At 39.3% G+C, this 8,178-nt stretch overlaps 2 non-coding genes across 2 annotated transcripts; both read left to right on the top strand.

Annotated features, from left to right (window-relative positions):
• The first annotated feature begins 252 nt into the window (after nucleotides 1-252).
• On the top strand, nucleotides 253-358 carry LOC131234152 (small nucleolar RNA R71). Its single transcript, XR_009165560.1, has one exon. It is a non-coding gene; the product is annotated as a small nucleolar RNA R71 (small nucleolar RNA).
• Nucleotides 359-8,071: 7,713 nt separating this feature from the next.
• On the top strand, nucleotides 8,072-8,178 carry LOC131234130 (small nucleolar RNA R71). The gene has a single exon (XR_009165540.1). It is a non-coding gene; the product is annotated as a small nucleolar RNA R71 (small nucleolar RNA).

The following is an 8,178-nucleotide window of genomic DNA, read 5'->3' as shown; positions in this document are numbered from 1 at the left end:
TTATTCTTGAGATCATCCTCTTCTTTTAAGAGATATAATCCACCTTTCTCCTTAGATTGAGTCGGCCTAGACGTGGTGTTCGATTTTGGGTAATAGTCTCATGATTGTGTTTTTTCAGCAAGACTATCGAGGTAATCCCATACCTCGTCGACATTTTTATTAATGAATTCTTCATTGCACATTGTCTCGACCATTTGGTGCATGGAAGATGTCAGTCCATCATAGAAAAAATTTGTAATGCGCCACGTTTCAAAGCCATGTTGTAGGCATGAACTGACCAAATCCTTGAACCTTTCCCAACATTGGTAAAATGTTCATCCTCCTTTTGGGTGAAGTTCATGATTACTTTTCTAAGGGTAATCGTTTTATGATGTGAAAAAAATTTCTTTATAAATTCTCTCTGCATATCATTCCATGTGCCAATGGATCTAGGACACAGTGAATGTAACCACGTCTTAGCCTTCTCCTTCAGGGAAAAAGGAAAGAGTTTCAGCCTGACTGTGTCCTCAGACACATTTTGAAAATATAAAGTGGTTATGATCTCATCAAACTCTTTCAAATGTAGATATGGTTCTTCAGATTCAAGCCCATGGAACTTAGGAAGGAGTTGGATAACCCCTGACTTGATGTCTAATGTCCTATATTTTCAGGAAAAATCATGCATGAGAGCATACTCACCCCCGCTGGTTGTAAATAATCTCATAAAGTACAAGGCGGGGGTGCTTGATGCACCTCATTCTCATCCTAAATGTCCTCCACCCTAGGTTGGGGTAGAAGAGGTTGGTTTTCAGCCATCACTTCAATTAACACAGGGGATTTTGAGTGGTGTCTAATCTTGCAATGGATAGTTAACCCCTCAACCAATCCTCCTTCAGTCAAGAGACGTCAAGTGTTGTCACGGGCCCACTTGGGCATGAAACACTCACAGCCCTCAATCAAATTCAAAACCTAATCCTAAGAAAGGAAAAGAAAATCTAGAAAGAAGGAGATGGTTAGAAAGAAGTTACCAAATTGGAAGTTCCTATGTTAAGATCCTGCAAAAGAAAACAAAAGAGATTAGTTTCTAAAATAGAAAGTCTAAAGTTAGAAAGTTCCTACAATTGAAATAGAAAGTTAGTTTCTAAAAAGAAAAGTTCCCTACACCTAGAAGCTAAGTTAGTTTCTAAAAAGAAGACCCAGAATTAGAAAGTTTCTAAAATAGAAAATCTAAACCTAAAATTAAAAAGTTTCTAAAAATAAACTAGTTTCTAAAAATAGAAAAATACTAGAATTAGAAAATTTCTAAAACTCAAACCCTAATTCTAAAAATAGAAAAAGTAGAGGAATTAGAAAGGAATTACCAATTTAGAAGTTTATGTCAGGATCCTATAAAACAGGAAAACAGGTTAGTTTATAAAAATCAGAAAAATCTAAACCTAAAGTTAGAAAAATCTTAATCTTAAACTAATCCTAAAACTAGTTAATCTTAGAAAAACGTCACCGTCAATCCCCGGCAACAGCGCCAAAAACTTGTTCACTCCCCAAGTATAGGGTTGTGATTTAGTAATAACTCGGTGAGACTGAGGTCGAATCCACGGGAACTGAAACCTGTACGTAATCTGAAACTAAGTAGAACTAGAATTAGAGTAAGATGAAATCTAAATCGAGTGTAAATTGAGGAATAATGATAAAACTTAAGGAATTCAGAGAAAGGACACTAGGGATTCAGAGGATCCACTTGTAGAAATCAGGGAGATCTTATGCCTATTTCAACTATTCAACTGGACTTAGAGTCCTATCTTCATCCAGTTGAAGGGTGTAACCATCAAACTAAACTTCCTTTGATATAGTTTTCAAGAGATGAAAGTATATGAATTAGAATAGATTTCATCACCAAACCATGCCCATGAGACAAAGTAAACAACAGAATTAAACTAATTACCAACCAATCAATATGCTATAAAGGTCAGGAAGGGTACCGTCATCCGACCATTCCCAAGAGACGATGGTGAACAACAGGGCTTCCTGACATCATAAACATCAAAAGGAAAGGAACATGCTCAAGCTATCACAGACCCATTGTAATTTTAGTCACAACAGACCATAAAAAAACTAAAAACATTCCCTTAATAATCAAACTAATATCAAATTGAGTTCATAAATTAAATTAAAGGCATAAAATAGTCTCCCATCTCCTACAAGCTTCACCTCTTAGCCCTAGCTAAGAAGTCTAGCTTAACATGATTGGACCAGATCTCTGAAAAACTATGATAAAAAAAACTACAAATAAAACAAATAAGCAAAACTACTCCCTGTCTCTCTCTCTGCTACTAACGTTCTCAGCCGACTGATCCTGGAAAATTGAATGCCCTTAGCTCTCTCTCTCTTCTCTTCTTTTATAACTGTGAAAGACCGTGGAGAATTCGGCTGGAGTTGGTTTTAGCAGCCTCCGTGCGAAGAGGCGGTGGCCGCGTAAGAAGTTACGCACTCCTTTCGAAGAGAATGAGTCGCGCCCCCTGTTTTACGCAGCAAAGAATGGGAAGATCTGCTCCACTTTCCTTCCTTTCTTTCCAAAGAAACAACGTCCCCTAGGACAGTTTTCGACGGCCTACATGATGAACGGATCAGATCTTGCATCTGATCAACGGCCATGAGCGTACAACGGCCAAAAACCATCCATCGTCTGGCGTAAAAACAGGGCCTGCGCACTGATCGCGCTGTGACATTGGTGGGGCCCAATTAGCTGTCGTTTTGAGAAATCCACACCGTCCATTGCACTCTACTCAAAAAATCAGTCAGAGATAGATGATTTTGAATCAAACATGGTTTGGCCCATTGAATCTCTTTCGCTGCCATCTATCTTTTATTTGAACGACTGAAATATGTTCCTCGTTGTTTCTTCGAATATTTTCACCTAAGCCTTGATCCGTGGACTTGTGGGATTCTCATGGACAGTCCAGATCAGTCCTCTGGACTATGATGGTGGCCCACAGAGATCACGCTCCCTCTCTGTACACGGATGAAAACGGAAATTCCGTTTTAAAGAGGAAAGCTCAGTTAAACATCCTTTGACCTGCTCGGCTGATCCGGTGCACTAAGAGTGCACTTGTGCACTGTGCATTGACACCTCCAGTTTACAAGCGCGGTAGATGAGGGATTATTCAACTCGATCTCCTATTCCACTCGCACTCTCACTCACCTCACATGCATAGACGAATCGCACTTGCACAAAATCAGACCGATTCCCATATAAAAGCCCAGGCTTATAAATGACCGTAAAATCCACCACAACTGTACATAACAAATGAACAGACATGATGTTCAAAATCAGTGGCCCACCAAACTATCATAGTTTTGCCTAACTTTTAAATTCATGCAACGTACACAGAGCAGACGGCCTGACGAGCAGGTGGACTGCCGAGCCAAAAAACGAAGCAATCCAAAGCATAGGAAATGACTGTGATTGAAAGCTCACCATTGCTCTTTCCAAATCCATGAATTCGAAAAAATCATTCATGTAACATGCATTAAGAAATTAAGAAATTAAGAAACATTTGTTACAAGAACATCTGTAGCATGGGATCCCTCAATCTTCTTCTTTCATTGGGTGTAGGCCGATGAACTCAAAAAAATCTCTGGCTTCGCTTCTTCTTCTTCCTCTTCTTCTCCTTCTTCTTCTTCTTCTACCTCTTCTTCCTCTTCTTCCACTTCTTATCTTCTTCTTCTTCCTCCTCCTCCTCCTCCTCTTCTTCTTCTTCTACCTATTCTTCCTCTTCTTCTTCTTCCGCTTCTAGTCTTATTCCTCCAATCGAGAAGTAATGCTTCCCACTTAGATTCAGAATCGGAATGAGTGTCACTACTGGATCCAATTTCTGTATCGGTACCATTTCTTCTTGGATCCCAGCTGGCGACTGTGGAATCCGTTGATGGGCCAGAGCTAAATGCACCACCATCATCAACCAATGGATCCGATATAACGAGTACCAGAATTTCGGGCTGTTGTGGCATCACGTCCTCCGGTGGCGGTGGTGTGTCTGAAAGGTCAAAGAAGAGGGAAGAAACATCATCCACCACTGGCAACAATGGATCTGATACAGGGAATACCGGAATTTCAGGCTGTTGTGGCATCACGTCCTCTAGTGGCGGTGGCATGTCCGATAGGTCAAAGAAGAGGAAAGAAACATCATAAACACCGGTCATCATCAATAAGATGACTATGAAAAGTAGAATCCAAAAGAGTTTCCATTGCATTAGAATCATGATCAAAAGGAAACACAATGGTTTCCAAATTCGTCTTTGATCGTTATTCCTCATCTTGGAAATTAGAAACTGAAACAAAAGACCGTAAAAGAAAGATTAGAGAGAGAAGAAGAAGAAGAAGAAGAAGAAGAAGAAAGAAGAAGGAAGAAGAGAAGAAATTTACCTCGTCTTGATAGAGTTTTTAAAATGAAGGAAGCTGACATCTATTATTTATAGACCAGCGTCGCATGGCACTACCAGACAGAGGAAAAAGCTATGAATAAAAATCGTAGCTAAATATCTAATGCACGCTTATCCCAGTCGAATATGTAGTAGCATGTTCAAAAAGATATAGCTACGGATTTAATCCACCACTGGCAACAATGGATCCGATATAGGGAATACCGGAATTTCGGGCTGTTGTGACATCACGTCCTCTAGTGGCGGTGGCGTGTCCGATAGGTCAAAGAAGAGGAAAGAAACATCATAAAAGCCGGTCATCATCAATAAGATGACTATGAAAAGTAGAATCCAAAAGAGTTTCCATTGCATTAGAATCATGATCAAAAGGAAACACAATGGTTTCCAAATTCGTCTTCGATCGTTACTCCTCATCTTGGAAATTAGAAACTGAAACAAAAGACTGTAAAAGAAAGATTAGAGAGAGAAGAAGAAGAAGAAGAAGAAGGAAGAAGAAGAAGAAGGAAGAAGAAGAAGAAGAAAGAAGATGAAGGAAGAAGAAAGAAGAAGGAAGAAGAGAAGAAATTTACCTCGTCTTGATAGAGTTTTTAAAATGAAGGAAGCTGACATCTATTATTTATAAACCAGCGTCGCATGGCACTACCAGACAGAGGAAAAAGCTACGGATAAAAACCGTAGCTAAATATCTAATGCACGCTTATCCCAGTCGAATATGTAGTAGCATGTTCAAAGGGATATAGCTACGGATTTAATCCACCACTGGCAACAATGGATCCGATACAGGGAATATCGAAATTTTGAGCTGTTGTGGCATCATGTCCTCTAGTGGCGGTGGCGTGAGAGGAAAGAAACATCATAGACGCCGGTCATCATCAATAAGATGACTATGAAAAGTAGAATCCAAAAGAGTTTCCATTGCATTAGAATCATGATCAAAAGGAAACACAATGGTTTCCAAATTCGTCTTCGATCGTTACTCCTCATCTTGGAAATTAGAAACTGAAACAAAAGACCGTAAAAGAAAGATTAGAGAGAGAAGAAGAAGAAAGAAGAAGAAGAAGGAAGAAGAAGAAGAAGAAAGAAGAAGAAGGAAGAAGAAAGAAGAAGGAAGAAGAGAAGAAATTTACCTCGTCTTGATAGAGTTTTTAAAATGAAGGAAGCTGACATCTATTATTTATAGACCAGCGTCGCATGGCACTACCAGACAGAGGAAAAAGCTACGGATAAAAACCGTAGCTAAATATCTAATGCACGCTTATCCCAGTCGAATATGTAGTAGCATGTTCAAAAAGATATAGCTACGGATTTAATCCACCACTGGCAACAATGGATCCGATACAGGGAATACCGAAATTTCGGGCTGTTGTGGCATCACGTCCTCTAGTGGCGGTGGCGTGTCCGATAGGTCAAAGAAGAGGAAAGAAACATCATAGACGCCGGTCATCATCAATAAGATGACTATGAAAAGTAGAATCCAAAAGAGTTTCCATTGCATTAGAATCATGATCAAAAGGAAACACAATGGTTTCCAAATTCGTCTTCGATCGTTACTCCTCATCTTGGAAATTAGAAACTGAAACAAAAGACCGTAAAAGAAAGATTAGAGAGAGAAGAAGAAGAAAGAAGAAGAAGAAGGAAGAAGAAGAAGAAGAAAGAAGAAGAAGGAAGAAGAAAGAAGAAGGAAGAAGAGAAGAAATTTACCTCGTCTTGATAGCGTCTTGATAGAGTTTTTAAAATGAAGGAAGCTGACATCTATTATTTATAGACCAGCGTCGCATGGCACTACCAGACAGAGGAAAAAGCTACGGATAAAAACCGTAGCTAAATATCTAATGCACGCTTATCCCAGTCGAATATGTAGTAGCATGTTCAAAAAGATATAGCTACGGATTTAATCCACCACTGGCAACAATGGATCCAATACAGGGAATACCGGAATTTCGGGCTGTTGTGGCATCACGTCCTCTAGTGGCGGTGGCGTGTCCGATAGGTCAAAGAAGAGGAAAGAAACATCATAGACGCCGGTCATCATCAATAAGATGACTATGAAAAGTAGAATCCAAAAGAGTTTCCATTGCATTAGAATCATGATCAAAAGGAAACACAATGGTTTCCAAAATCGTCTTCGATCGTTACTCCTCATCTTGGAAATTAGAAACTGAAACAAAAGACCGTAAAAGAAAGATTAGAGAGAGAAGAAAAAGAAGAAAAAGAAAGAAGAAGAAGGAAGAAGAAGAAGAAGAAAGAAGAAGAAGGAAGAAGAGAAGAAATTTACCTCGTCTTGATAGAGTTTTTAAAATGAAGGAAGCTAACATCTATTATTTATAGACCAGCGTCGCATGGCACTACCAGACAGAGGAAAAGGCTATGGATAAAAACCGTAGCTAAATATCTAATGCACGCTTGCTTCTCGATTGGAGGAAGAAGACTAGAAGCGGAAGAAGAAGAAGAGGAAGAACAGGTAGAAGAAGAAGAGGAGGAGGAGGAGGAGGAGGAAGAAGAAGATAAGAAGTGGAAGAAGAGGAAGAAGAGGTAGAAGAAGAAGAAGAAGGAGAAGAAGAGGAAGAAGAAGAAGCGAAGCCAGAGATTTTTTTGAGTTCATCGGCCCACACCCAATGAAAGAAGAAGATCGAGGGATCCCATGCTACAGATGTTCTTGTAACAAATGTTTCTTAATTTCTTAATTTCTTAATGCATGTTACATGAAGGATTTTTTCGAATTCATGGATTTGGAAAGAGCAATGGTGAGCTTTCAATAACAGTCATTTCCTACGCTTTGGATTGCTTTGTTTTTTGGCTCGGCGATCCACCCGCTCGTCAAGCCGTCTGCTCTGTGTACGTTGCATGAATTTAAAAGTTAGGCAAAACTATGATAATTTGGTGGGCCAATGATTTTGAACATCATGTCTGTTCATTTGTTATGTACAGTTGTGGTGGATTTTACAGTCATTTATAAGCCTGGGCTTTTATATGGGAACCTGTCTGATTTTGTACAAGTGCGATTCGTCTACGCGTGTGAGGTGAGTGAGAGTGCAAGTTGAATAGGAGTGCGAGTTGAATAATCCCTCAAATATGTTTTTGAACTGGATCCTCTTGAGGTTTCCCTTAATTTGAAATTTGATTGAAGAAACCTTGAGGGGTAGCAGTTTGTCCATTTCTCCAACTAAAGTTTGGATGATTTTTCTAACCAGGATTGTATGTATTAGAGGTTGGTCCATTAAAAGGTCTTTGATAAGTATTTACGGCATTGGATTGTTCATTCAATACTTCTTGAAATGCGGGTATTGTAAGACAATTTTCAGTTGTATGAATGTTGCAATCACAGATGCCGCAAACACTTTCATTAACCTTATCCTTCTTTCCTTCCATGGCCTCAAATTTTCTTATGAGCGTAGTCACTTTATACTTGAGATCATCCTCTTCTTTTAAGAGATACAATCCACCTTTCTCCTTAGATTGAGTCGGCCTAGACGTGGTGTTCGATTTTGGGTAATAGTCCCATGATTGTGTTTTTTCAGCAAGACTATTGAGGTAATCTCATACCTCGTCGACATTTTTATAAATGAATTCTCCATTACACATTGTCTCGACCATTTGGCGCATGGAAGATGTCAGTCCATCGTAAAAAAAATTTGTAATGCGCCACGTTTCAAAGCCGTGTTGTGGGCATGAACTGACCAAATCCTTGAACCTTTCTCAACATTGGTAAAATGTTTCATCCTCCTTTTGGGTGAAGTTCATGATTGCTTTTCTAAGGGT

This window comes from Magnolia sinica, chromosome 18 (assembly GCF_029962835.1).
Source record: "Magnolia sinica isolate HGM2019 chromosome 18, MsV1, whole genome shotgun sequence".
Lineage (NCBI taxonomy): Eukaryota > Viridiplantae > Streptophyta > Magnoliopsida > Magnoliales > Magnoliaceae > Magnolia > Magnolia sinica.
Note: the sequence above shows the minus strand (reverse complement) of the source record. Positions and strands in the feature narration are given on the sequence as shown.